The sequence below is a fragment of the Triticum urartu genome, chromosome 7A (assembly GCF_056163025.1).
Source record: "Triticum urartu cultivar PI428250 chromosome 7A, HENAU_Tu73, whole genome shotgun sequence".
Taxonomy (NCBI): Eukaryota; Viridiplantae; Streptophyta; class Magnoliopsida; order Poales; family Poaceae; genus Triticum; species Triticum urartu.
In genome coordinates, this window is record NC_141879.1 from 73,447,482 (window position 1) to 73,474,491 (window position 27,010).

The 27,010-nt window shown below is 42.4% G+C and overlaps 1 pseudogene; it reads right to left on the minus strand.

Moving 5' to 3' along the window:
* Positions 1-19,404: 19,404 nt before the first annotated feature.
* LOC147957915 (putative disease resistance protein RGA3 pseudogene) lies at positions 19,405-20,716 on the minus strand (annotated as a pseudogene).
* Between the last annotated feature and the right edge of the window lie 6,294 nt (positions 20,717-27,010).

The following is a 27,010-nucleotide window of genomic DNA, read 5'->3' on the forward strand; positions in this document are numbered from 1 at the left end:
TGGGCATGCCCACCTACTGGAAAAGGTTGGGGTCATTTCATGCATGTCCAAAAATATATCATGTTCAACAGAGGATGTTCAGGTAAGCGAGAAGGGTCCATTTGAGGGCATGTTTTTGCGGCATCCATTAACTCACCCTAAATCTTTCCATGATCTTATATGATCGATTAAACACACCATGCCAAGTTTGTTTTGGTTTTCGACAAATTTGATCTTTTCTGGACTTCTCTCGGTTAAAAAAGGCAGCTAAATGATAGGACGTGTCGCAACTTGCATATTTTGTCGGAAATCATTCAAACCTGGCATGGATCCTTACCACGGGCATGCCCCCTGCCTGCAAAAGTTTGGGTCATTTAAATTTTTTCAAAACTAGACCATGTTCAATGGAGGGTGCACCCGGATGTGCATGCCCATGGTAGGCAACCATGCTAGGTTTAACAATTTCCGACACCATATGTAAGTTGCGACATGTTCGACCATTTTATCGGTCTTCTTTTACTAAGAAAACTCCAGAAAATGCAGAACTTGTCGAAACCCAAATCAACTTGGCATGGTGCCTTGAATTGCTCATAAAAGGCCATGGGAAAAATTAGGTCCGTTTCTTCTTCTTTTTTGCTGGGGAAATTGGGGCCATTTCAAAGATATTGAAAAATAATGTGCTCTCAGAAGAACCATTCCAACCTTACCGAATAATCTCCGTTAAACATGGTGTTTTTTGGACATCCTTGAAATGACCCCAACTAATAAATATAAAGGGATAAAATTGAAAACCGTAAGTATTTTTTAAAAGCATTTAATAAAAAAATAGAAAAATAATTTGGAATCATTAGTTTAAAAAGTTAGTTAAAACATGTACTTTGGTATTAAAAAAAGAGAAAAGTGAATTAGTAAAATAAGAAATGAAATGAAAAAGATAGAAAAGAAAATAGAACGCTTAGGCCTTGGCCTAACTAGGCGACGACATTGCTCTCGTCGGGCGCGTGTGGGCCCGGTCTAAGAGCTCACGGATTTGAAAAAAGTTCATCAATTTTTTTACAAAATATTCATGGATCTGAAAATTTTCAAAAAAAGTTCACTAAGGAAATTTGCCAAAAGGTTTTCTCGGTTTTGGGAACCTCGGCTTCCCAGCCATTTTTTCCGGCTTTGGGACATTCTCGAAGTTCGTGAACCGTGTTTTCTCTTTTTCTCTTTTTATATTCTCTCTCGTTCATTTTTTGTCTTCTTTGACTTTTCGTTTATTCTGTTTAGTGTTTCTATTTCTCATAAATTAAAATTTTTCGGAATTCAATTTTTTTCATATTCTTCTGGAATTCCAAATTCGATACTCTTTTAAAAAAATGTACATGTTTAAATTTTTGTTATTTTATAAAAAAAACTGTTCCTGTTTTGACATTCTGAGCAAGTTTGAAAGGCATGACATTTTTTTAAAATTTATGCACAATTTAAAAAAACAAATATTAGTCTTTTATGAACAAAACAGGAAAACTAGAAACCATAACAAAAACCGTGCAAAAAAAAACATAAACCAAAGAGTGAAGGTGCTGTGTTTTTTTTTTTTGGCGTTCTGTCTCTCGAACAAGAAGAAGAAAACAAGGTTAGTAAGCATATCAGATGTGCTAGCCCAGATGGTTTGTGCGGTTACACGTACTGCGTGAGTACTGTAGTTCTAATCCAACCGACGACATCCATTTTTTGATGATTAAAACTAAAAAAGCTAAATGGTAGTCGCCGGCTATTATACGAACCTACAACGTATACGTAGAAAAGTGAATACAATTTATAAAAAGTCCATACTATCCTTTATACGTTTTGTGAGGAGAGTATACCGAAGCATTGCTCCTACGTGCGTGTGTGTCTATATATATATATATATATATATATATATATATATATATATATATATATATATATATATATATATATATATATATATACATGCACGTGTACATCTAGGCGATTGTTCCGTATACGATCTGGATACGGCGACTACGTCGGGTTTAACTCCAACAATTACCCCTAAACACGACGTCGTCACGTCACAGCTCCGACGCCGATCTTTCTTCGCATCTCCAAGAACTTCTCTCGGTCTAAAGTCTTAGTTAGCATATCCACCAGTTGATCATCAGTGCAAACGTAGTTAACCTTCATCTTCTCTTCTTCCACGCAGTCTTTTATGTAGTGATACACCGTATCAATGTGTTTGCTCCTTTCTTACCGCACTGGATCCTCGCGTAGAAAAGTTATAGACTCGCCGTCAAGATTGAGCACCATTTGTTCCGGATCTCGATCCATGAGATCACCGTGTAGCCTCTCTAGCCACACACCTTGACATGCCGCAACGGCCACTGCAATATACTCTATTGCATCAACTGCAGGTACTTTGCTCTTCTTGCTTGGCTCAAGACGAGGTTTCATTGAAGTGTCAATTGGATTGCAATATTTCATGCCACGCCTTTCAAGTACCTTCCTTACGTATGCCTCCTGGCATAGTGTGATCCCCTCCGGCTTTTGATGTACCCATATCCCGGGGTAGTAGCTCAAAAGACTGAGATCATCCATCTTGAAAAGCTCTTTCATCTGTAGCTTGAACTTTGCAATCAACTCTTCATCTGCCCCGGTAATTAATAGATCGTCGGTGTAGATGTCAACTAGTAGACGATCCCTTCCTTCACCTCGCTTGTACATTGCATGCTCTAGTGGGGCTTTCTCAAATCCAAGAGAAATTAATGTCCGATCAAGTTTGATGTTCCACTCCCGAGGTCCTGGCCATAGCCCATACAAGATTTTGTGTAACTTCAATACCTTGTGCTCTTCTTCCTCTTTGATGAAACCCGGTGGTTGATTCACATACACATCTTTTATCTCGCCCTTCAAGAACACGGAGTTTACATCCATGTGATGTACTTTCCATGATTCCTGAGCCACGAGCGCGATGAGTAATCTCACCGACTACATCTTTGCAATGGGAACGAACACTTCTTTGAAGTCCACACCTTCCTCTTGCACATACTTTTTGGCTACAAACCTCGCTTTGTGCTTAATGCATCCTTCAACATCTTTCTTGACCTTGAATTCCCACTTGAGCTTCATAACCTTTTCATTGTTGGGAAGATCCACAAGCTCCCATCTATTATTGTCATAGATCCACCCCAACTCTTTTTTCATAGCATGGCGCCAACATTCCTTCGTATTTGCGTCCATAAATTTCGTCGGTTCCTCGGCGCTTACTAGACACTGTAGCCCACTCCTTTTCACCTTTACCGTGTCAATCGATCGAAGAACTTGCTCCGAATATTGTTGTAACACCAGTTGTGGATATATCGATGTAGGTGACGTTGTCCTTTCCTCCAGTGCTTTCGGAGGTGATGCAGGTGCCAACGGGGCATCCTCCCATGCGTACAAGCATGCAGCCGGCTGGGCTCCTGATGCATACGCATCACCAGCACATGGGCAGCGTCCAGCCGTTGCTGTTGCCTCTTTCCATGACTCACACACTACTTGTGAGCCGGCCTGGCCACTAGGCCGTGTGTCCACTTCTGAGTTGTAGCCTGGTGGAGTCTCGCCTGATGAGCCAAGCCCATCTGCTCCACCTCCTGGCGTTCCTCTTGGCCGAGCATTGCTTCCTTCTGGATGCTGGGCATGCTGCACGCGGCCTCCGCTGGCCACATGTACTGCAGCATCCGACACGTCCGTGAACTTTTCGCCATCCTCTGAAGCAACACTCACGCCTCTAGAAGGGTTACCCGATGCCAAGTACGCGCATTGCTTGGCTGGTACAAGCGACACGCCTCCCCGCGTGTCCCGCCTCACATTGTGGTCTTCTGGCGTGACGTCTTCGCCTGGAGTCGAAACTTTCATAGTACAAATATTGCTTCTTCATGGTCGAGCACATGCAGCCATCGCTTCATCCGCTCCAGTAAAGTTGGCACTTACGTCCATAGCATTGACATAAGTTTCAAAATCACTCCCCGCATCTGTAGCTTCGACACGAGTTTCCAAACCATAATCTTGATTGCAAACTTTTTCTTCCGCAAGCTCCACAATTTCTTTAGTCAACGCATGAGAGTCTGGATCCTGTTTGTCCACGAGTTCACACATCAACATCATGTCACTTTCATCTCCTTGCTGGGCCATGAGCGCCTTCTGCTTCGGTGCTTCCTCGCAGTCAGCCTTGAAGTGGCCAAGGAGGCCACAGTTATAACACCTCATTTTTCTGATGTCAAACTTTCTCCTCGGTGGTGGTGCATCCTCATCGTCTGAGTCATCATCCGAGTCGGCGAAGTTCTTTCTCGCCAAACGCTGCTTCCCCTTCTTCTTGCTGCTACTGCTGCTAGATCCGCCTTGCTTTTCTAGGGCGATCCACTGCGCCTTCGTGAGCATCACAAGCTCGTCGTTCCTCCCGTCCCCAAGACTGTACCGCATGCGCTCATCGTGAGCCTTGTACCGTCCGACAAGATCATCGATGGAGAGAGTCGCGAGATCGACGCACTGCTCGATCGCCGTGACAATTTGCAGGTACCGGGGAGGGGCCACGCGCAAGAACCATCGGACAACCGAGGTCTCCGTGAGGTTTTCTCCAAGCGCGCGGATCCGATTGACGAGAGTAGCCACCCGTGAAGCGAACGCATCCACAGACTCATCGTCACCCATGACCAAAGTCTCGTAGTTCCTTAGGAGAGTTTGGAGATTGGCTTGCTTGACGCGGGTGTGTCCCTCGAACATGAGTTTCAGCGTATCCCACACCTCCTTCGTCGTTGCTTTGGCGATCAAGTGTTGGAGGACATCCATCGGCATCACCGAATAAATCACCGACGCCGCCTGCCGATCCTTCCGGTGCTCGGCTCCCTCCCTCAACGCCACCACTCATCGGCCCCGCCCTGCCTGCAATAGTCAAGAGGGGCAGGGGCGGTATAGGGGTCATGTCAAAGCTAGCACTATCATAGTCGAGGTCGTGGCTTCACAAGATCTCTGGATTTGGCACTCTTTCTTCGGCATGGCCCGATCTCACAACGATATCAATGTGCTTCAGCGCTCTCCGGTGTTTGCTAGGCTTGCAGAAAGCAACTGCCCGGAGGTCAGTATTGAGATCAATGGCTACCACTAAAATAAAGGATACTACCTAGCTGATGGTACCTATCCTCAGTGGACTACTTTTGTAAAGACAATCCCCAGCCCTGTAGGAGAGAAGAGGAAGAGATTTTTCCAATAGCAAGAGAGTGCTAGAAAGGATGTGGAGCGTGCCTTTGCTGTTCTTCAATCTCGATGGGGCATCGTTCAGTATACTGTTAGAACTTGGAGCAACAAGAACTTGTGGGAGATGATAACTACTTGGGTGATCATGAACAATATGATCACAGAGGATGAGCATTCGGATGATATCTGTTACCAGGGCTCTCAATTTCAGGGTGATAATGTTGTGCCTGAGCATGGATGAGCGGCAACGTTTGCACAGCTCACTGCATTTCATCATCAAATGCGTGATTGGGAAACGCACATTCAACTGCAAGATGGTTTGGTTGAGTATATAAGGGCTCAAGTTGGCAAACAATAGATGTATCGGCTATCTTTTTAAATGTATTTGAGACGATTTGATTTTTATTTGGCTTGTAAACTATGAGATATTTATTTGGTTGTCAAGCTATGAGATATTTATTTAGATTTCGTTTGTAATTTGTTTCATACGTTGCAAAATGAGCTCAAGCATGGACGCAAGCCGGCCGCGAGGAAGAAAATGCATCCGTGCTTTGGGTGCACGGCCGACCCAAACAGACAAGGGGGTGGATGAGCTGACCTAAATAGATAAAAAGCAAACAAAACACGCGTCCATTTAGATCGACGCATTGAAGTTGCTCTTAAGATGTCAAGGGCTGGCAACCGCTCCAGGAGACCACACGGGAATTCCTCTATGGCTGGACAACTCCAAATCCACAATTTCTTAAAATAAGTGAGGTCACGCATCTCATGAGGTATCGCTTTCAGTCTAGTGCACCAATTCATTAGAGAGGCCGAGAACCATCTTGCTCAAGTAGTTGGAACGATTATTGATTTACAGCTCACACAGGTTGGAACGAGTATTGATTTTCAGCTCATACAGGTAGTGAACCATCCTTAAGTTTTTCAGTATATTGATTATCTGATCGACCAAGATCTGGGCTGTTCACTAACCAAATCGTCTTTACCATAACACTACGCTTTTTTTAAAGAAAACATCCACTTTATTAATTGGAAATGATAGTTACATCGTCTATAAAAAGAGATACAATATTCTCCATATGCTCCTCAAACCAATCTCTAGTTACAGAAACTTTCGCTAGCCTAGCAAGTTCATGAGTAACCTTATTAGCTACCCTATTACAATGTTCAAATCTAGTCAACGGAAAATCGCATGCCATGAAGTAGCAATCCTCGAATACTGCCGCCGCAACTCCCGCCAATTGTCCTTCATTCTTCATTGTGTCGATAACTTTCATATTATCAGAGTTAATAATAAGACGATTGCATCCCACCTTTTGTGCAAGAATTAAACCAAACCTAAGAGCCATCGCTTCTGCTGTTAGTACATCAGCACACCAATCGATCTTCCAATTTCCGCCAGCAATGAAGTTTTCTTTGTCATCTCTGAGCACCGCACCTGTTGTGCCCCTGAGCAGATCATGGTCAAAAGAAGCATCAACATTTAGTTTAACAAAACCCATAGGAGGTCGGCTCCATCCTTCTTTTCTACTAGTCGCACTAGGGGAGTGGGCATTCACATAGTTTGCAGTTATAGCACGAATCCCCATCGAAATCTGATTCACTTCTTGAGATTTCCCTTCATGAACCAACATGCGTCTCTCCCACCATAAATACCAGGCGGTTATCGCGATTAATTCACTTGTATTTTGGCAACCTAATATAGATATTCTTGGTGTGGCATAAGAAGTAAAAATTCAAGAACCGCCTCACCCACACGATTAATAACACAAGCTTTCTTAATTACCTAGTACATCCCCAGCTTTCCTCAAATCTCTTTTGCCTTCTGACACAGAAACAAGATGTGCTTTGTATCTTCTTGCCCATTCGAGCAAGATGGACAAAGGGGCGAAACTTTTATATGTCTATTGGCAAGTGTAACACGACACGGTAGAGTTCCATACAACGTTCGCCAAATAAATATCTTTACCTTTGCCGGACACGATAATTTTCAAATCTTACCCCAAATAGGATTGACATTGGTACGACCCATACCATTAGTATATTGCAATTTCCTCCCGTGTTGTTGGTTTCATTCCTCCAAATAAGCTGATCGAACAGTGAATACACCATTTTTGGTATAGCTCCAGGCGATGTAATCTGACATATTCTGCATAGGGAGGGGAATCGGGAGGACCCTTTGCACATCAATTAGCCACAAAGTTTGTCTCACCAAATCTTCATCCCAGAAATTTGTGATTGGATCAATAAGATCAACCACCTTTGACAGAAGTTTCCCACCTCTAGGAGTAACATTTTTCTATTCGCACAATTAGGAATCCACGCATCTCTCCAAATATCGATGTTTTGTCCATTTCCAACTCGCCAGATATAACCATTTCTCAAAGAGTTCACTCCCGCCATAATGCTTTGCCAAGTAAAGGAGGATCCCTTCTTTAAACTTGTGTTCATCAAATCTCCCTCGGGGAAATATTTAGGTCTCAAGATGGTTGCACATAAAGATTCCGGATTATCGAGAAGACGCCATGCTTGTTTAGCTAATAGCGCCAGGTTGAAACAGTGTATATCTCGGAAGCCCATACCTCCTTGATCTTTTGGAACACACATTTTCCACCATGCCATCCAATGCATCCTCTTCTGATTGTCCTCGTCACCCCACCAAAACTGCGACATCGTGTCTATAATTCCTTTGCAATTTTTTTTAGGAATTTTAAATACGGACATGGCATAGGTGGGGATGGCTTGTACAACAGATTTGAGCAGAATTTCCTTCCCTCCAGAAGATAACAATTTTTCCTTTCATCCACTAATTTTCATAATGATTCGATCGATCAGGAACTGGATACAATCACTTTTGTCCATGCCCACATTAGCCGGCAAACCCAGGTATTTGTCATTGAGGACTTCAGTCATAATATTTAAAATTGTACATATTTGTGCCTTGTTTTCCACTTTAGTATTGGGACTAAAGAATATACTAGATTTTTCAACACTAACCACTTGCCCCGAGGTGGCACAATACAAATCCAAAAGTGATTTCAGTGCCTCCGCACTCCGTGGATTGGCTCGCATAAGGATCAAAGAGTCATCAGCAAAAAGGAGATTAGAAATTGATGGGGCATCTCTGCAAACCTTTATACCGGAAATGTTTCCATTCTCCTCCGCATTAGCTAAAAGGGCAGTCAAACTCTCTGTACATAACAAGAATAAGTAGGGAGAAAGGGGATCTCCATGCCTCAATCCTCTAGTTGGTTTAAAGCTCACGATAACACTACGCTATTTTCTCACAAAAAGAAGACACTATGCTAATGAATGAGCCTTGTAATAATCACATACTCCCTCCTTTCTGGTTTATAGGGCATATCTCAAAATTTTAGTTTTTCCATTTTATAAGGCTCAATTTGGTTGTTCTCCATCACATGTTCAGATTCCAAGGTGCATTAAATCATTGCATGTAAGTATTAAGAGAAAATTGACCAATGCATGTACTTTATGCATGCATGCATTGCAATTAATGCATTGATAAACATAATTTTTAAGGAAAACAAGAGCATTAATTAGGTGCTTTTGCAAACTACAAAAAATATTCCATCACTCACCATCTACCTTGGTTGGTGAGATTTTTGAATTGAGCCCTATAAACCGAAAAGGAGGGAGTATCAATGTCCTAGTATATAGTTAATTAATGCAATAACGGTCCTTGTACGGCAACGCATGGTTTTTCTTTTGTGCTTCAAAATTCTTCCACTGAATTATTATTATTATTTATTTTTTGCCACTGAATTATTGTGGCTCTTCTTTTCCTGCATGTCATGTCTTTTTACCTCTTTTCCTCGGTATCCCTCCTTGCCGTGCCCCACCCGAAAGGATATTGGAAAAAATAAACAGCATGAAAGCTGCACCCTGACGAAGCTGCGTCATGTACGTAGTAATAAATACTTTTCTACACTATTGCATACTCCCTTCGTTCTTGAAAGAGTGTAATTTCAATTTTGTTGGAGGTTCAAACTATCTCAAAGTATATCGGTCCTATTAGAGCATCTTCAACGCTTAAAATGAACAATACATCCGTCCGTGGTGCGGGGACTAGTAGGTGGACACGAATGTAGGAACAGGCCAATCAATGCTATCCGCATACATTTGAAATGTATATCAACTAACGACGAAATTCTTGCAAACCGACTGATTTTCATATAATCTAGACGAGATTCATTAAATTTTACATATATTTTTTAACTACAACCTATTCTAAACCTAGTCTAAATGACCGCCGGTGTCCGTTCCCCATGTACGGCCGGCCGTGCGCCCCGCAAAGTGAAGCTCCAGCTCCGCCTCGGCAGTCTACAACTCCGCCTGCGCAGCCTACAAGCGGCTAATCGACCGACGAGGATGAGCCCACCAATCTTACACTACTAGAAAAAGGCCTGTTAGTGGCGCATCTATTTTGGCCATTAATGACGCACTATAGGTGCGCCACTATTACCACGCCACTAGTAACAAATACTAATGGCGCACCTCTGGTGCACCATTAGTAATCCAGATAGTAGTGGCGCACCACCTGGTGCGCCATTACTAACCATACATGTGTGCCACTGGTAAGATAAACATGTGCGCCACTGGTAAGATGAACAGGTGCGCCACTACTAAAATTTTGAAATCTGGATCTGGATTTGGTACATTTTTTTGGCAATTTTTTCCGAATTTTGTTCTGGTACGTTCTTTGTGCCGGGGAGATCCACATGTGGCTGGAAGTAGAGGAGGGAGGAGAGGAGGGAGGAGGAGGGAGGAGAGAGGAGAGGAGGAGAGGAGGGAGGAGAGAGGAGGAGGAGGAGGGAGGAGAGACCGTGAGGAGGAGGGAGGAGGAGGAGGTCACTGGAGAGGAGGAGGAGGAGGTCACCGGAGAGGAGGAGGAGGAGGTTGCCGGAGAGCCGTGAGGAGGAGGAGGAGGAGGAGGTCACCGGAGAGGAGGAGGAGGAGGTCGCCGGAGAGCCGTGAGGAGGAGGGAGGAGGAGGTCGTCGGAGAGCCGTGAGGAGGAGGGAGGGGCATGGAGGAGGGGAGGAGGAAGAAGAGGTAGGTAGAAAAGGGAAGAAGTGATGGAGGGGAGGAAGAAGAGGTAATATATATAGTGGTTGTGGCGTTACAGACTTAGTAGTGGCGCACCATGGGTGTGGTGCGCCATTACTAGTTTTGAAATTTCAAAACTAGTAATGGCGCACCACACCCATGGTGCGCCACTACTAACTTTGTTTATTTTTTTGAATTTGGAAGGCGGGAAAATTACTAATGGCGCACCTCACCCACGGTGCGCCACTACTAATTTTTTGAATTTTTTTGCCTCTAGATTTTAAAAGCATCGTATCTTTTATTCTGTTAGGTTTTTGAGGATTCTAAAAACCTTCAACGGGGTTCCCCCATTTGAATTCGGATGTAACCTTTCGAGTAGATGATTTTTCATATAAAAAACTTTTTCATCGGAGGTCGTATGCAAAAGTTACGGCCATTTTACCGAAACACGGCGGCCTTTTGCAAAAGAAATTCAAAATTCATGTTTGTTAATTTTCCTAACAACTAGAACACATAACACATGGGCATCTATGTTTTTTTAGAATTTTTTTGAATCTTTTATCATTTTCTTTTATTCTTTTTAAACCTAAAGGGCGATCCAGGGGGGTGTGTGTTTGTGTGTGTGAGACGTTAGCAATGGCGCACCACACCTAGGTGCGCCACTACTATGTAGCATAGCAGTGGCGCACCTAGGTGTGGTGCTCCATTGCTATGTCTGCTGGGGGGATGGACCAAAAAAATAGCAATGGCGCACTGCTCATGTGGTGCGCCATTAGTAAAAACATAGCAATGGCGCACCTGATTCTGGTGCGCCACTGCTATATAGTAGTGGCGCACCACATACATAGTACGTCATTAATGTCCATATTAGCTATAGCCGTTTTTCTAGTAGTGTTAGCTCCGGCGGGAGGGGAGGAGCAGTGGATACCGAGCGCCAGCGACCTACCATGCACTACTCTTTCTCACACGCTAGCAGCGCCTATGGACGTGTCACCGTTGTTGTCCCGGCGCCATACCGCGACCGTCACAGAGCTGCGAACCTTGCCCCTGTCATCATCATCAGGCCCGTAAACTTCATCTGTCGCCTTGCCGATCTCCTTGTAGGAAGCCTCTAATCCACCTGATACTGGCGGTAGCGCCAGCGGTCACGGCAGATGTCATGGGCGGAGTGGTAGGACTGGAGCAGCGCCTCCTGCTCCACCACCTCCACATCCGCCATGATTCCCATGCCGACGGCGAGTAGCTCCTCCACACACCGGTGCTCGTCGAGAAGGCGGAGCTTGTAGGCTGGTCGGCGTGCACCTGCCAGAACGTGGCCTCCCGCTCCTCCACCACCATGTTGGTGTAGTGAGCAGGGGCATCGCCCCATGGTGATGCCGGTATTGGCCGCCACAGACGCTAATGTCGGATTATCGCTGGCCTCCTCTGGCGCGCCCGCAACGCCGGCCTCCGGTGAGCTCATTTGTAATGGTCGCGATCTCCTTCTTCTGTTCGGACGAGAGGCCGTCCCACAAGGCTTTGGATCTCGAGGTGGCCATGGCGGTGTGGTGCATAGAGGAGGTAGAGAGCGGAGGAGGGTGGATAGTTGCGGCCGTGTTGCCGACCTGGGCTTTAAATAGCGGGCGGAGGGTAGGCCATGCGGCGAGGTCCTTAATGTTGGGCGGTAGAGGGATGGACGGGCAGTGCCTGAGTATGTTCCTCGGAAACCGTGTACATTTAATGGAGGAAGGCGGGAGAAGTTGTGCCATTTGAATGGAGTGAGACATTACGTGCAACGAGAAGCGGCGCGGGCTACGTTCTCGGACGACGCACCACTTCATTGCCGGCTTCATTCAAAGGTCGCGAACGCTCTGGGTTGGCATGAATGCGGCGCTGACGCTCTGTAGTGCCACTGACCAGCGTCGAGTGGGAAAGCACGCGGGCGGGGGAGAGGGTTTTTGGTGGGCCATGGTTGCCAGACGCGTGCACAACGGTCTGGCCGCCTGCAAAGTCCCCCCCCCCCACCCCCCACGCCTGACTTTGTTTCCAGTTTGTGTGAACTGCCAAATGGGCGAATGTAAGAGACCACGTTGGATGGCAAAACACATCCGGACCACGCGGTCCATACGGTTACGGACGGTATGAGGGTCCGTGTTGGAGATGTTCTTAAGCCCCAATCACAAATCCTAGCATTAAATTTTGTGTAACAACGACATCGCACATGATATATAACTAGAAGGGTTGAGCATGCTTTGTTGCGCTATCGATGTTTTTAAATTTTTGTAATCAATCTATCTTATAATATAAGGTGTATTAGTTTTTTGAAAGGTCAAACATCTTTAAATTTGACCACATTTTTGTAGAAATATATCAATATCCATAATATCAAATCGGATTCTTAGATAAACCACAAAATGAATTTTCATATTTTTATTACTATTTAGTATTGTGGATGTCGATATTTTTGCCTCTACACTTCGTCAATATTTCAAAAAAGTTGGCTTTTCAATAAACTAATACACTTTATATTGTAGAATAGAGTGAGTATTAAGTTTGGTTAGTGGGGAAGATGATGGAGTGTCTTTTCTCTTTTATTCATATAATGTAGTGTTCTGGCGGGCTTTCGCGGTTTGATTTTGTGTTGTCTGCTAATCAACTCATACTTATGTTGGTAAATTTCTACATCGGTGGCTGCATACACTATGTTGCTTCTATAGTTTAACATGTTGATGCTTTTTTTAGGTGATGAGAGGGTGCCTAGGATTGATATGTTTTTATAGGCTGGTTGCTTCCAATTGATTTGAAAAATTGTTGATCCAGTCAAAATCATGAACTAAATCCAATATTTAATTTCAAAATGGATTAGGAGAGCTCTAAAATAAATAAATAAATAAATATATATATATATATATATATATATATATATATATATATATATATATATATATATATAGTGAACTGAAATAATTAAGCGAGAGATTGTCGACCTGGTCAAAATTGGTGACCTCAATTGAATGAGAGGCCTCCAATCCTAAAAGGCTTACGCTGTGTTCGGATGTTTGTATTGTAGGCCTCCGTATTGAATTGGTTTTAATTCCAATTCAGGGAGGAAACCGTAATGACATGAATACGAATTCACATGTTTGGATGCTCATGAAATTGGCCCATGGAATCATAATCAGTTTTCAATACCAAATCATGTTCGGATGACAAACTATGGAATTGCGTAATGCTTTGTGCTTTCTGCATCAAATTAAAATCTGTACAATGTGTGATAATTGAATGATTATATAGGAATAAAAATTAACAAACATTTTACAAATGCACAAAGGAAGAGAAAGAAGGGGGATCCAGCAACACCTGCAAAAAAATAAACATGTGATCAGTAAATTCATGGGAACGTGGACATCAGGGAAGAACAGAACAAGGGAAGAGGAAGAACTTAGAAAAGGCTGGCTGGTTAAGCAAAGGAAGAGAAAGAAGGGGTCCATGGAAGGGGAAGAAGAAGATGGAGGAGGAAGGGGAAGTAGATGGCATGGGAGAGGGGGAAGAAGATGGAGGGGTTGCGCCAGCCAGCGAGATGGATGGAGGGAGCACCGGCCAGCGAGATGGCCGGGATGGAGGTCGCGCCCGCCAGCGACACAGGCCAGATGCAGGGCTGCACCGGCTCGCGGGGCAGAGGAAGGAGCTATGCAGGGGAGGGAAAGGGGCCGCATCCACGGGGGCTTGAAGATCCGCCGCCGTCGGAGAGAGGAGGGGGAGAAGGAGGGCCATGGAGTGGGGATCCATACATGCGCCGGCGGCGGCTCCTGAAGCTTGCGTCTCACCTCACGCGCGGGAGGAAAGGGATAGGTCTCGCGCGAGACTGTCTCCAAGCGGTACGTTTTGCGGGAGTAACCCAATTCGGGCCAAATCGGAGGCAGAGACCTCTGTATCGCGGGAGGGCTGCGCGCGTGGAGGCGATTTCGGCTCTGTATCAGGCCCGATTCTGTCGCTCGATTCGATAAACACCCGAACACCTGAATTGGCACGTAGCCAATACCATATCCAATTCGAAGGGGCTAATTCAGACATCCGAACACAGTGTTAGTGATATAGTAGATTTGAACCATGTGCACGTAAAAGAACTCTGTGTGATCGCTTACTCATCGCGATCGATTGGCTTAGCTGAACCGTGCTGCACATGTTTTCCTTGCGCGGCGACGACTAGCATCATCAGACACGATTGACAAAAGCAAATCATGTGTGAAGTTCAAAAAACGGTTCTGGGAATCTAATCGAGTGCGATAATGCGAAACATCGCACACATTTTAGAGTGGTGCATCGTGTGCGAAACTGGCACACGGTTGGCTCTCCTTAACCGTGTTGTACAATCACATACAATCCTTCGACATTTGTTGTGTGCGAAGTTGTGTTCAGGCGATTAATTCAAACATAGAACTTCATTTTTTACCATGACAAACATAGTATCTCCGTCCATGTTTATTAGGCCCCCTCTTAGTTTGGGTTGAAATTTGATCTAAATAATTAATTAAATAAATGCAAACTATATGCCACAAAAATTATACTATGGGAAACCTCTTTCCAATACAAATTCAACAATATACTTTTTTATCATATATAATTTATATTTAGTTAGTTTTGCAGCTGGTCAAAGTTAGACTCAATATACGAAGGGGCCCAATAGACGCGGATGGAGGGAGTACTTACACAGCGGAATTACTTAATTCATAAGATCAAAATGTTGGAATTACATTTACATAGATACCATTTGTAAGTTTAAAACTAAAATATGTAACACACTGTGATCGTGTATGCGATGATAAAAAAAAGTGTTCTCTCAGGGCTGTCGCGGACTGTGATCGTGTCGTTTGGGCCTGCATCTTCAGTTGTAGGTACACATATGACAGTACTACCATGAACCGGGCATATGCCGGCCTGCCGAGGATCACATTGTATCCATTACGGAAGGGGACAACATCGAATTGGACTATTTCCAATCTGAAGTTCTCCTCATCACTGAAGAAGTCTTCGAGCTCTATCTACCCGAGGGGTTGGACGGGGCGGCCTGGTATGAAACCGTGGAAGCCGGTGTTGAAGGCTGGAGGTAGGATCGGGAGATCCTGATCTTGGCCAGGGTGTCGGGGAAGATGATGTTGAGGTCGCTGCCGCCGTCCATCAAGACGCGTGGGAGGCGGAAACCCCCAACAATTGGATCCACCGACGGGGCTTACATGCCAGGGTGGGAGATATGGGTTGGATGGTCGTCGGTGCTGAAGGTGTCCATGGTATCGGACCATGCGAGGAGCTCACTCCAGGACGGCTCTGTTGGGTGGACCGCGTGCCGGATGAGTTTCTAGTTTCAGCGTGTCTCCGACACCGGGACGATCATGTCCATGGTGGGTTAAAGAAGATCCATCTTTTTTACGGCGGGCAACAGCTCACACATATTTCCTTGCCATGTGGATTGAGTTTGTGTAGCACGTCGTGGTCTCTCCGTGTTCATTGAAGAAGAACTCAATCGCCCTGAAGCATATGTAGTCGATGTTCAGTAGACGAAAGTTTGGAGCCATACCCTCGAGACTATGACAACCAGAAAGATAAATATAGATGAGCTTTCTCAGTCTTGCCAAGTCTTCTGGTAACTGCCGCAGCTTCTTGCAACATATGGGCCTCAATGTTTGCAAGTTATACAACATGCATATTGAATCTGGCAACCTAACGATTTTAGACCCAGAGATATCAAGATATGGTAAATGTTTTGCATTTATGACCTTGCAAATGACACTTGAAGATTCGGAGGAATGGAATGCTCTTAGCGATGCCAATACCTGTAGCAACACTTTAAAATCCTTGTCTGGTCTGCTTTTAGACATATAATCGGCCCATGATTTTGAACAAACTAACAAAGTGCAGAGGTAGGTTATGTCTTTGCATACCAGACTGATTTTTTCCAATTCAGTCTTTGACATTTGCATGTGACAAACATCTTCTAACAATGCTTTCTGTTGAGCCAGTTCATCTATACTTGCGCATTCATCTGCGACATCTTTTGCTAGATCATGCATTAAGTCATGCATTTTGCATGTTATTGTCTCATATTCTGTGTTACTAACCACTTTCTTATCTTGGAGGAAGGACATCCAAACCAACTCATCAAAAATGAATTCTCCTTTCTGTATTAAATCCATTGTCCACTGAGAGGAGAGGGGAAACATACGTACTGTAGTACTTTTGCAAGACGTCACAGTCACCATGTGCAGCCACAACCCAAAGCACATAATTATGGATTAACTGCTACGATGCGATGGAAGCATGAGGATAAGCACCAATTTTCCTCGGTTCATTATGTAATAGCCCTCCCAGGTCTGTGTTTGGATCACGCCTGTGTTCCAATGTCGCGCAGCGCTCCCAGGTCGAGGCCTTCTGCCATATCATGGAGGAGAAAGGGCAGCCCCCACAACAGATGTGTTGAGCTCTCGAGATTCCTTTCGCAAAGAGTGCAGAAGTACTCATTGGTCCAGCCGCGCCGTTGGAGCCGGTCATTGCACCAAAATCTGTCATGGTGCAATAGTCAGGCGAAGATCTTCATGCTGCCCGAAGCCCAGGCCTCCCAGAAGTTCAATCAAGTATTAAGAGACAACCTGAGGTTAAAGCTTCACCAACCAATTCGTATCTCGATGCAGGTCACTCCAATTTGGCGGGTAGGTCACCGATTAGCGACATAGCGCGTACCCCCCTCACAAGCTGGTATTCATATGGGCCAGCCCATTTTCGTATTTCATCTCCACCGTTTTTTAGAATGTGAACCGGCTTTTTTCATTTTGTTTTTTTTTCTTTCCTTCTCCTTTTAAGCCTTTTCTATTTCTTTATATTTTTCGTTTTTCTTTTATGTTTTGATTTTATTTTATTTTTCGTTTTGCATTTTTTTTACAATTTGTGAACACCATTCAAATTCGTGAATATTATTTGAAATCATGAACATTTTCCAAATTCAATAACATTGTTTTGAAATCTTAAACACTATTTAAATTAATGAACATTTATTACAAATTCTAATTTTTTAAAAAAATCATGAAACTTTTTTAAAATTGTAATTTTTATAAAAAATGTGTTCATTAATTTTAAATTGTGAAAAACTGTTCTGAACCGGAGATTTTTTTTGAAATTTGAGCTCCATTTTGAAATTCAAGAACATTTTCTGTTTTTGGCAAACATTTGTTTACTTCATTAATATTTTTGGAATTTTTTGAACTGTTGTTAAAATTCCTGATTTTTTTAATATTTTCATAATTTATAGAAGTTCGTGAATATTTTCTGAAACCTTGAACATTTATTGAATGGACGAACATGTTTTGAATCCGTGAGCATTTATCATTTCTTGAACATCTCTAAGATCATGAACATTCTTTTACAATTTGGAACCTTATTTTAAATCTGTAATTATTTTTAAAAGTATAGAAGTAAAACTTAAAGAGAAAAAGCCAAAGGAAAAATTTGCAAAACCAAAGGGCTTCCTGTATCATGTCATTTTGTCAACTTTGAATGTAAAGTATTCAGTCAAACATGGATGGTAAGTGACACTTCTAATAGAGGAAAAGAGCTCAGAACTGCATACACATTTGGAATATTTGTTTCTAGAAATTGTGTCTCAAGCACACCGACGCTAGGATATGATGACCACAACGTTTCGATGAGATTTGGCTGTATGTAATGTGAACATTTGAGGTAACAATGTGATAATATAAATATGAAAATACATATGATATATATATTGGAGGATAACTATAAGTAAAGTTGCATATGACTTTTGGGTGATAACTAAAACTAAAAATACATATGATTTATTGTGTGACTATTACATAATTTTGAAATATTTATTAACCATAAAATAGCATAATATAATGGAAGTTAGCATGCATGTTACTATGGATTTTTTCCTATGCATGGTTGCATGTTGGGTTGGGCTGATCCATCCATGTTGCATGGTGAGGTGGCATACTTAAATATTGAGGGAAATACGTTAGTGAGAGATACAGAAGATTCATGAGTATTTTTGAAATTTGTGAACACTTTTTGAATCTAGGAATATTTTTAAAAATTTATGAACATGTTTTTGAATTTTTGGATCAATTTTTGTGTACATTTTAAAATTCTTGTTTTTTGAATCAATGGTAATATTCTAAAATTTAAGAACACTTTTATCAAAATTCCTGGCATTTCTAAATTCACAAATATTTTCCAAATTCACTGTCATTTTTAAAAATCCATGATATATTCTTCAAAATTTTGGATATTACTATGAGGTTCTAAACACTGAAGCACTTCTTCCACATGTTTAGGCTCATCATGAAATCCTTGGTCCCAAGAGAATAACAACTCACTTAGATTTTGCTTCAGGCTGAGATTGGCTTCTTTTGCATTCTCCACATTTTTTATCTTGCTCAAATTAAATAGTTCCAACCTATTTCTAAGGTGTGACAAGCCTTTGAGCTGCTCTACTCCAAGGCCATCTCCTGTATCCACAACAAATGTTGTTAATATGTGAAGGTTGTTCAGTAGACCAAAGTTTGGAGACATACTTTTGAGACCACAACAACCAGAAAGGTAAAGATTGATGAGCTTTCTTAGTCTTCCCATGTCTTCTGGTAACTGTTGCAACATATAGCTATGCATGAGCCTCAACGTCTGCAAATTATACAACACACATATTGAATCTGGCAACCTAACAATGTGGGATCCAGACATGTCAAGATATCGTAAATGTCTTGCATTTATGGCCTTGCAAAGGATAACTGGAGGGGGGTAGTGTAATGCTCTTAGTGATGCTGATACATGTAGCAACTCTTCAAAATCCTTATGTGATGGTGAATAAGTACCTAATAAAGTGCGGATGAATGTTGTGCCTTTGCATAACCCATTGATCTTTTTCATTTCAGACTCTAATACTTTCACATGACAAACATCTTTTAACAATGCTTTATGATGCACCAGTTCTTCTGTACTTGCACATTCATCTGTGACATCTTTTGCTAGATCATGCATTTTACATACTATTGTCTTATATGGCGTGTTACCATCATAGACACCGTATTTCACTACCACTTTCTTATCTTGGAGGAAGGACCTCCGAACCAACTCATCAAAAATGAATTCTCCTTTCTGTGTTAAACCCATTGTTCCTTCTTCGTGAATAAAGCCATTAGCCATCCATAGTTGGATCAATCTGTCCTTCGCTATTTCATAATCCTTAGGAAAAACTGCACAGAATGCAAAACATTGCTTCATTTCTGATGAAAGGTGTTTGTAGCTTAACTTTCGTATGGGCATGACCTCATATTTTCCTCCAACATTATCCCCAATGTTACTTTCTTCAATGACCTTCCATTCTTGTACTTTTTGCTTTCAACTCAGCAATCCACCCATTGTCTTGAGTGCAAGAGGCAACCCCCCACATTTATTGACAATACGCCTTCCGATGTTGACTAACTCTTCTTGCTCCTCTACACCTTTGCTAAATGCTTTGTTTGAAAAAAACTCCCAAGAATCTTCTTCAGTAAGAAATACTAGCTCATGGGGCTTGACAGTGCACATTATAGAGGCCACTTGTTTGCTTCGACATGTGACCATTATAACACTCCTTGGTCCACCAACAGAACACAATAGTGGCTTCAGTTCATCCTCCCATATTCTCTTCTCTTCATTCCATACATCATCAAGAACAAGTAAAAATCTGTTCTGACCAATGACTTCCTCAAGTTGCTTTGGCAACAACTCAATGGTGTCAGGCATGTCGCCCCTTTTATTTACAACCAACTCAATGATGGATTTCAAAAGAGCAATGGCATCGAAGTTGTCTGACACGCAGTCCCACATCTTCAACTAGAAATGTTCCTGGACCTCTTGGTCATTGTACACCATCTTACCAAGAGTGGTCTTGCCAAGACCACCCATCCCAAAGATGGGAAACACCTGCACCTTTTGCTGATCTTGCTGGTCCAACAGTTGCTTCACCATCACCGTCTTATCATCATCTCTTCCAAAGATTTTGGTACAGTCATCCAGTTTTGAGTGCGTCTGCCAGCAAGGATGTTGCTGCTTCTCCCTATGGACAGAATTCTCCAGGCCAAACTTGTTCATCTCCTCAACCAACTTATTGATCTTCTTGAGGACGTTCTTGAGTTTCCTGCTCATTTCAAAACGGAAGAGCAGCGGGCTGTGGCGCATGATGTAGCTGAGTGCCTTTCGGGTAGTGGACCTGCCAACCTTAGACTCGCGGCGCAGCGCCTCGTACTGGAAGTCGTCAAGCACGTCGTCGACCTGGTAGGCGACGGACTTGAGCTCCTTCATCCAGCTCTTGACATAGCGATTTATCCCGCTCATCTCCTCAGCGTTGGCCAGCTTGCACTCGACAGCTAGTAGATGCCGCTCGAGCGTTTGGCGGTCGTTGTTGAGGCCACACATATGAGTCACCGTCTCGACGAGTGCATCTGCGGCCTTGCCAGCCACGCCGCGCACTAGAGGGAGAAGCAGCAACTCTGCCAAGATCTTGCAGGTCCGAGCAATAAGAAACTGCAGCCCAAGAAAGAAGAGAGGTTAAGCACTGATAGAACATGAACAACCTTGTAATCCTCCTATGTTATATTTTATAGTTCCATAATAGCTTAGCTTGTATAGCTCCTATATATACCTCTGGTACATACTTTTTGATACATATACATAAAAAATCTAGTAGCGTTTTGGCCTGCTGTATAGCTATAAAAACATAACGGAGGGTGCAGCTCCTCCATGGGGCTCCACTTGTCATCCCTTTATGCCCCTTATGCCCTTTATGTGTGACATAAAGTGTGGGCATTTTGGGTTTTTCATGTGCCCCCTACCCCTTGGGTTTTCCTATAAATAGAGGTGGAGAGGCACTCTCCACACTCACTCTTTCTCACATACAAGTGCCATTGCAATGATCTGGCTTCTCTCTCCCTCCCCGCGAAATAGTTTCGTAGGGTCTTTTCCCAAAAGGCTTCTAGAAGGACATGGTGATCAAGGAACCCCCTTTGGGGGGCCCCCATGAAGGTGGGACGTTGGAGGGTGCAGTTCCTCCATGGGGCTCCACTTGTCATCCCTTTATGCCCTTTATGTGTGGCATAAAGTGTGGGCATTTTGGGTTTTTCATGTGCCCCCTAACCCTTGGGTTTTCCTATAAATAGAGGTAGAGAGGCACTCTCCACACTCACTCTTTCTCACATACAAGTGCCATTGCAATGATATGGCCGGCGAAATAGTTTCGTAGAGACGAAAGGCTGTCTGGGTTCCGGTGGGAACTAGTTCTGGACGGCGAAGCCCTGCCGAATAGATGACACCGTATGTGTGCAACTCTGTAGAGAGATCGTAGTTTTGGTCTTAGTTAGAGAATGCCTCCCGAAGGGCTGTCTGTGTGACCGTCCAAGTTTCAAAGGTCCTCCCGAAGGGCTGTCCGAGTGACCGTCCAAGTTTCAAAGGTCCTCCCGAAGGGCTGTCCGTGACACCGTCCGGGGGACTGTCCGACCACCTTCCGAAGGGCTGTCCGAGGGGCAGATGAGGGTATACATCCTCGCGGTTGGGAGGTTGTAAATCCTAGCTGCGGGGATCTGCACCGCCGATCGTCATCGACTCTACCTCCCGCTGCGCAGCAGTCTCCATAATGGTCCTGGGCTGGTGCGTAGGTTGGAATTTTTTTTGCTTTCTGCTGCGTTACCCTACAGTGCTCTGTACACGGACGTGGTCAGCTGACTTTCCAGCCTAAAATTCACGAGGATGGTCAAACAAGGGCAAAGATTGGCAAGTTAGGAAATTACGTATCAAGTTAAGTTACAAAATTTAAGTGACATTACCTCCAGGCTAATAAATGGCAATGCATTAGCCACACGATTTAGATGTACATCTCTGATATACTTAACCCTTGAAATACCAATTGGTGGTGATTCTAAGTCATGATTTTCCATGTAGTCCACACATATAAGCTGCGTGCAAATATATAAGTACAGATAAGCCACAAACAAGTTAATGCTAGTAAAGCAACAAATACATATTTTTCGAACTTGCATTTAGAATGTGAAGACATCCCGCACAATTCTTAAGCTTATTCTGTTTAAATTTCTCTATAGACTTAATAAGATAATTAGTAAACAAAACATACCAGTCCAAATTCTTTATTTGGGACTCGATGAGATTTTGCAAAAAACTTGTATCTACCTTTCCATGTCTGGAACAAGCTATAAATATGTTCAGAATAGCGGTCATGAAATAGATAGGAAAATCATCATCAGATCTTTTGTTGCTTGTTACTTTATTCCAAAGGGTGTTCATAGTCATATCAACTAGCTCACTGAAGCTTGTATTACTTGCATAGTTTAAGACATCTTTATGTTTGCTTATTTCAAAGTCTCCATTGTGCTCAAGAGTTTTGCCCCAGAGGGAAGATTATAGCCGTCCCTAAAATAGTTTTTCAAATGGACATGTCCCGAAAACCTTTTCCAAGTTTCAGAACACTAGAATTAGCATCATAATCAAAATTACAAACCATAAATCTTGTAATCGCAGCATGCAATTCGCCAATGGATTCCATGTCAAACACAAAACCCATGTGCATATCATTCACAGTCTTCTTCCGTTCATCTGAAAATCCTTTGAGCATTCTGAAAACAAGATCTGGGTGGCAGAAGTGTGACAATTCCTAGCCATCTTCCGCTAACTCATTCAAAGACGACATAATATCAGAGTAACTGGTATAGAAAATGAAAAATTACAACAAGGCAGGAGATAACAAAGCAATCAAATCTGTTTATGACATGCTGCAGCTACAATGCACATATATGATGTTAATTTTGGCTAAATTCAATATAACCATGCATCATTCGACCAAGTTTGTGCAAAAATATTTGTTGGAGGGTATACTTTCAACTTTGTTGGAGGGTCAAACTATCTCAAAATTTGACCAAGTTTGTGCAAAAATATGTCAATACTTGTGAAACCAAATAGGTATATGACGAAAATATATTTTATCATGAATCTAATGCTACTAATTTGATGGCATAAATACTGGTTTATTATTGTATAAATACGGTCAAACATCGATTTTTTTGACTTTCCAACAAAGTTGGAAGTACACTCTTTTAACGACGGAGGGAGTATGGCTACTAATTTGACGAGCATGCATTATATCACAATTGGTATAGAAAACAAAGTTTTAAATAGCTATAGCCCAGCTATGGCTATGGCGTTTTCAGAGATGTCTCGCTACAGCTATGCAGCCTCTTATTTCTTGTCCGGGGCGTCGGCCAATCATGGCTACGCCATTGCACATGACAACAATAGAGCGCCAAAACTGCATAGCTATAGCGAGACATCACTACTAGGGAAAAGCCTATAAGTAGCGCGGGTTTTAGGCCTACCAGTAGCGCGGGCGGCAGCGCTACAGGTACGACGCTACAGGTACGGCGCTAAAGCTAAACGTTAGCAATAGCGTGGGTTAACCCGCGCTACTACTATTATTCCGTATTATATTTCTTTTTTATTTCATGTTGTATTCATACACCTTTATACAAGTTTTCATACATCAGCAATTTAGAGATTTTTTTACATCATAATGAGTTATTACATCACTGGGTGAAAAAATCGTGGACTACTTTCAAGTAGACTTAACAAGATAAGTCCATCCACTTGAAACTAATCCGCGGTTCTTTCACCCAATGATATAATAAATATCATCATCATCATCATATCATTAACAACTTATCATCATAATACATCATTGTCATATAACACCTCCTCATGATCATCGTTTTCATCAATGAGACATCACATAGCAAGTTGGTCACTAGTCATAATCACAACTCCTCATCATCAACTCTAACACATTGTACCACATAATAAACATTGTACCTAGGACCTAGTTCCCTCTCATAGGACCTACTGCCTTTTCTTAGGTAAAATAGCATAAACAAGATGGCCCTTGACTCTCCATTATGGAGAATGGAGATTATCCTGTCTCCAATTCTTGCCTTTCGCACAATGTTGCTTCCAAGAACCTCCCTACGACTGACCATATATATTTTTCCATTCTTTAATTATCTCACCGGTTTTAGAAATCGGATATGGACAGGTGTGATTTTAGGATGACCTAGCTGTATGTTCAAAACATCAAGGCGACCATTCTGAAACATCAGATGAGGCACACAATCCTTCGAAATTTTCTGTTGAAAAACATAGTAATAACTTCATAGTTAGCAATGTAGTTCAGTTTTAGAAGAATTTCTGCAAAAGATGCACGGATGTCGTAATAGTAAAAATCTTAGCATGACATCTCCATGGATGTTACCGTAGTTCAACATATGCACTAGTGGCACGTATCGACCATAATGTGGAGGAGTTTGATAATAGATATTGTAATTCTCAAAATCAGTATGAAATGCGATCAGATGATTTTTCTCCTGATAAGTTAATTCCGAGCCATTGGTGTAGTAGATTTTTTCTACCATCTTCTGCACATTGTTTGAAGAATGAAAATAAGCTGTCAATGGAAATAAGTTGTCAACTATTTTGAAATAAACAATATAAATTAGTTAATAACTATGTTTGAGAAACTCACATAGCGATAGAATTGGAGACGTATCAATAAGGACCCAAATGTCCATATTGTCTTAGTCGATGTCAGGATCACCAAGATCCATGGTGACAAGCATATCCTCATAAAACCATGCATCTTGCAAAGTGCTTCAAAATCCATATCATGATGGGTCCTCAGGTGAATTTTCTTTGTTTCAAAAATTTCATGGTCTTCAAAATCCATCCTCTCCAAGACATAGCATCTTGCATGGCATGGGATAAGCTAGTCGAATCATAAAAGATGAAAATTACATGTTGAAATAGTCGAAGTCGTGCTTAATTATGAAAAAAAATACTTGTCGTCGTTGTGTACCGTTTCAACATCGAAGGTTCTCCTAGAGCTTAATGGTAAAGCGCCGATCTTCGTCCAGGAGAGGCCTGTCCCACAGACCTCGGTCGTCGTTGCACCAGTCGCACTCCCTTGGGAGACTTGTACCCGAAATGACGTTTAAAGATTAAACTTATACCCGAAATGACGTTTAATTATCTTTCTAGAAAATCCAGGCCACTCGATATTTCCTACATATTCTAGCACAAGTCATGCCAAAATTCACGGAAAAATCCGACATGACCTTTGCTAAAAAAGGACATATCGAGCGCGTGAAATTTGCTGGAACGGAAATTAATAAACACTCTGGTAAAACATAGGCCACTCGAAGGTGTAACCTGCAAACATGACCGGCCACTTGGGCAAGCACATATCCTATTTGTGCACACAAGATATACATGTTTTTATCTATATCATATGAGCACTCAAACTTGATGGTCATTGCATTTCAGTGGTTGAAAATATGAACAAAAACATTTCAAAATATATTATAGGACTCATATTGACATGGAGATTTGGCTGGTCTACCTCGAGGTCGGAGGGGTCGGTGACGGGGACGACGGCGAGGATGATGGAGTTGCTCCTTGATTTCTGCAAAAACAAAAACCCTATAAGCTATCAACTAATCAAATGCATACGCCTTGCATAGTGGGGTCTAATTTGAGCATTCAAAATAGGAGTACTTCTTCAATTTGAGCATTCAGTAAACAAAACTAAATCATAAAATAAATAAGTATTCAAATTAGCATGCATTCAATAAGCAAAACTAAATTATCTCTTGTGTCCGTAAATCGTCGAATATTATCACTAATACATCTCAAATAGTATCATACATATAATATCACTAATACAATTAAAACCCTAGCGAACGACGGGTATCGGCGCGGGCGGTGGACACCCAAAGAGAAGGAACCATCACAGGATCATAACTCCAGTGAGATCCCTGAAGAACCTAACAGGTATTGGAGAACCTGCCCTCCAACGCAACCATGTAGTGACGGACGTGCCCGTCCTCCTCGCTGACATGGTGACGTACCACCTCCACGGGGTCCTCAAGCCTCCACACCGTCACTGGCCCACGCAATCGCCAGCAAAGAAGGTTCGAGTCAACGACGGACTGGCTCCTCACCAAGCTGCGCCCCCCGGTAGGTAGCACCTCCCAGTACAAGCCCGACGGAGCCCAGTGCCGGACATGGCCCCTCTGATCAATCAGGTGTCCTCCGCCGAGTCGACGATGAGGATGCGGGATAGGCATCATCGACGTCGATGCAGGAATAATTGCTTTAACTAAAAAAATAACAACAAATGTGAGGTGTTCAAAATATGACATGTCCACTTCAAAACGAATCAACCTAGAATACTTTAAAATACACCTAAAATAAACTAGTTCTATTAATTTTTTTACTAAAAATAAACTAGTTCTATAGTAAAATTTTAATTAGATCATCAAATCACATATACCTATTTTTTTACTAAAAATAAACTAGTTTTTATTAATTCAACTAAACAATTACTTTAAATAAAAATAAACTAGTTCTTACTAAATATAAACTAGTTCAACTAGTTCTACTAATTTTCTTACTAAAAATACACTAGTTCTATTAATTCAACTAGTTCTTACTAAAAACAAACTAGTTTAACTAGTTCTATTAGTTTTCTTACTAAAAATACACTAGTTCTATTAATTTTCTTACTAATTCTATTAAACACTACTGCCCTAGTTCTTAAGCATCTACAAGTACTAACTAATTAGATGAACCCTACCTAAGTACTTAAGCATCTACAACTACTTAAGCAGTTCATCA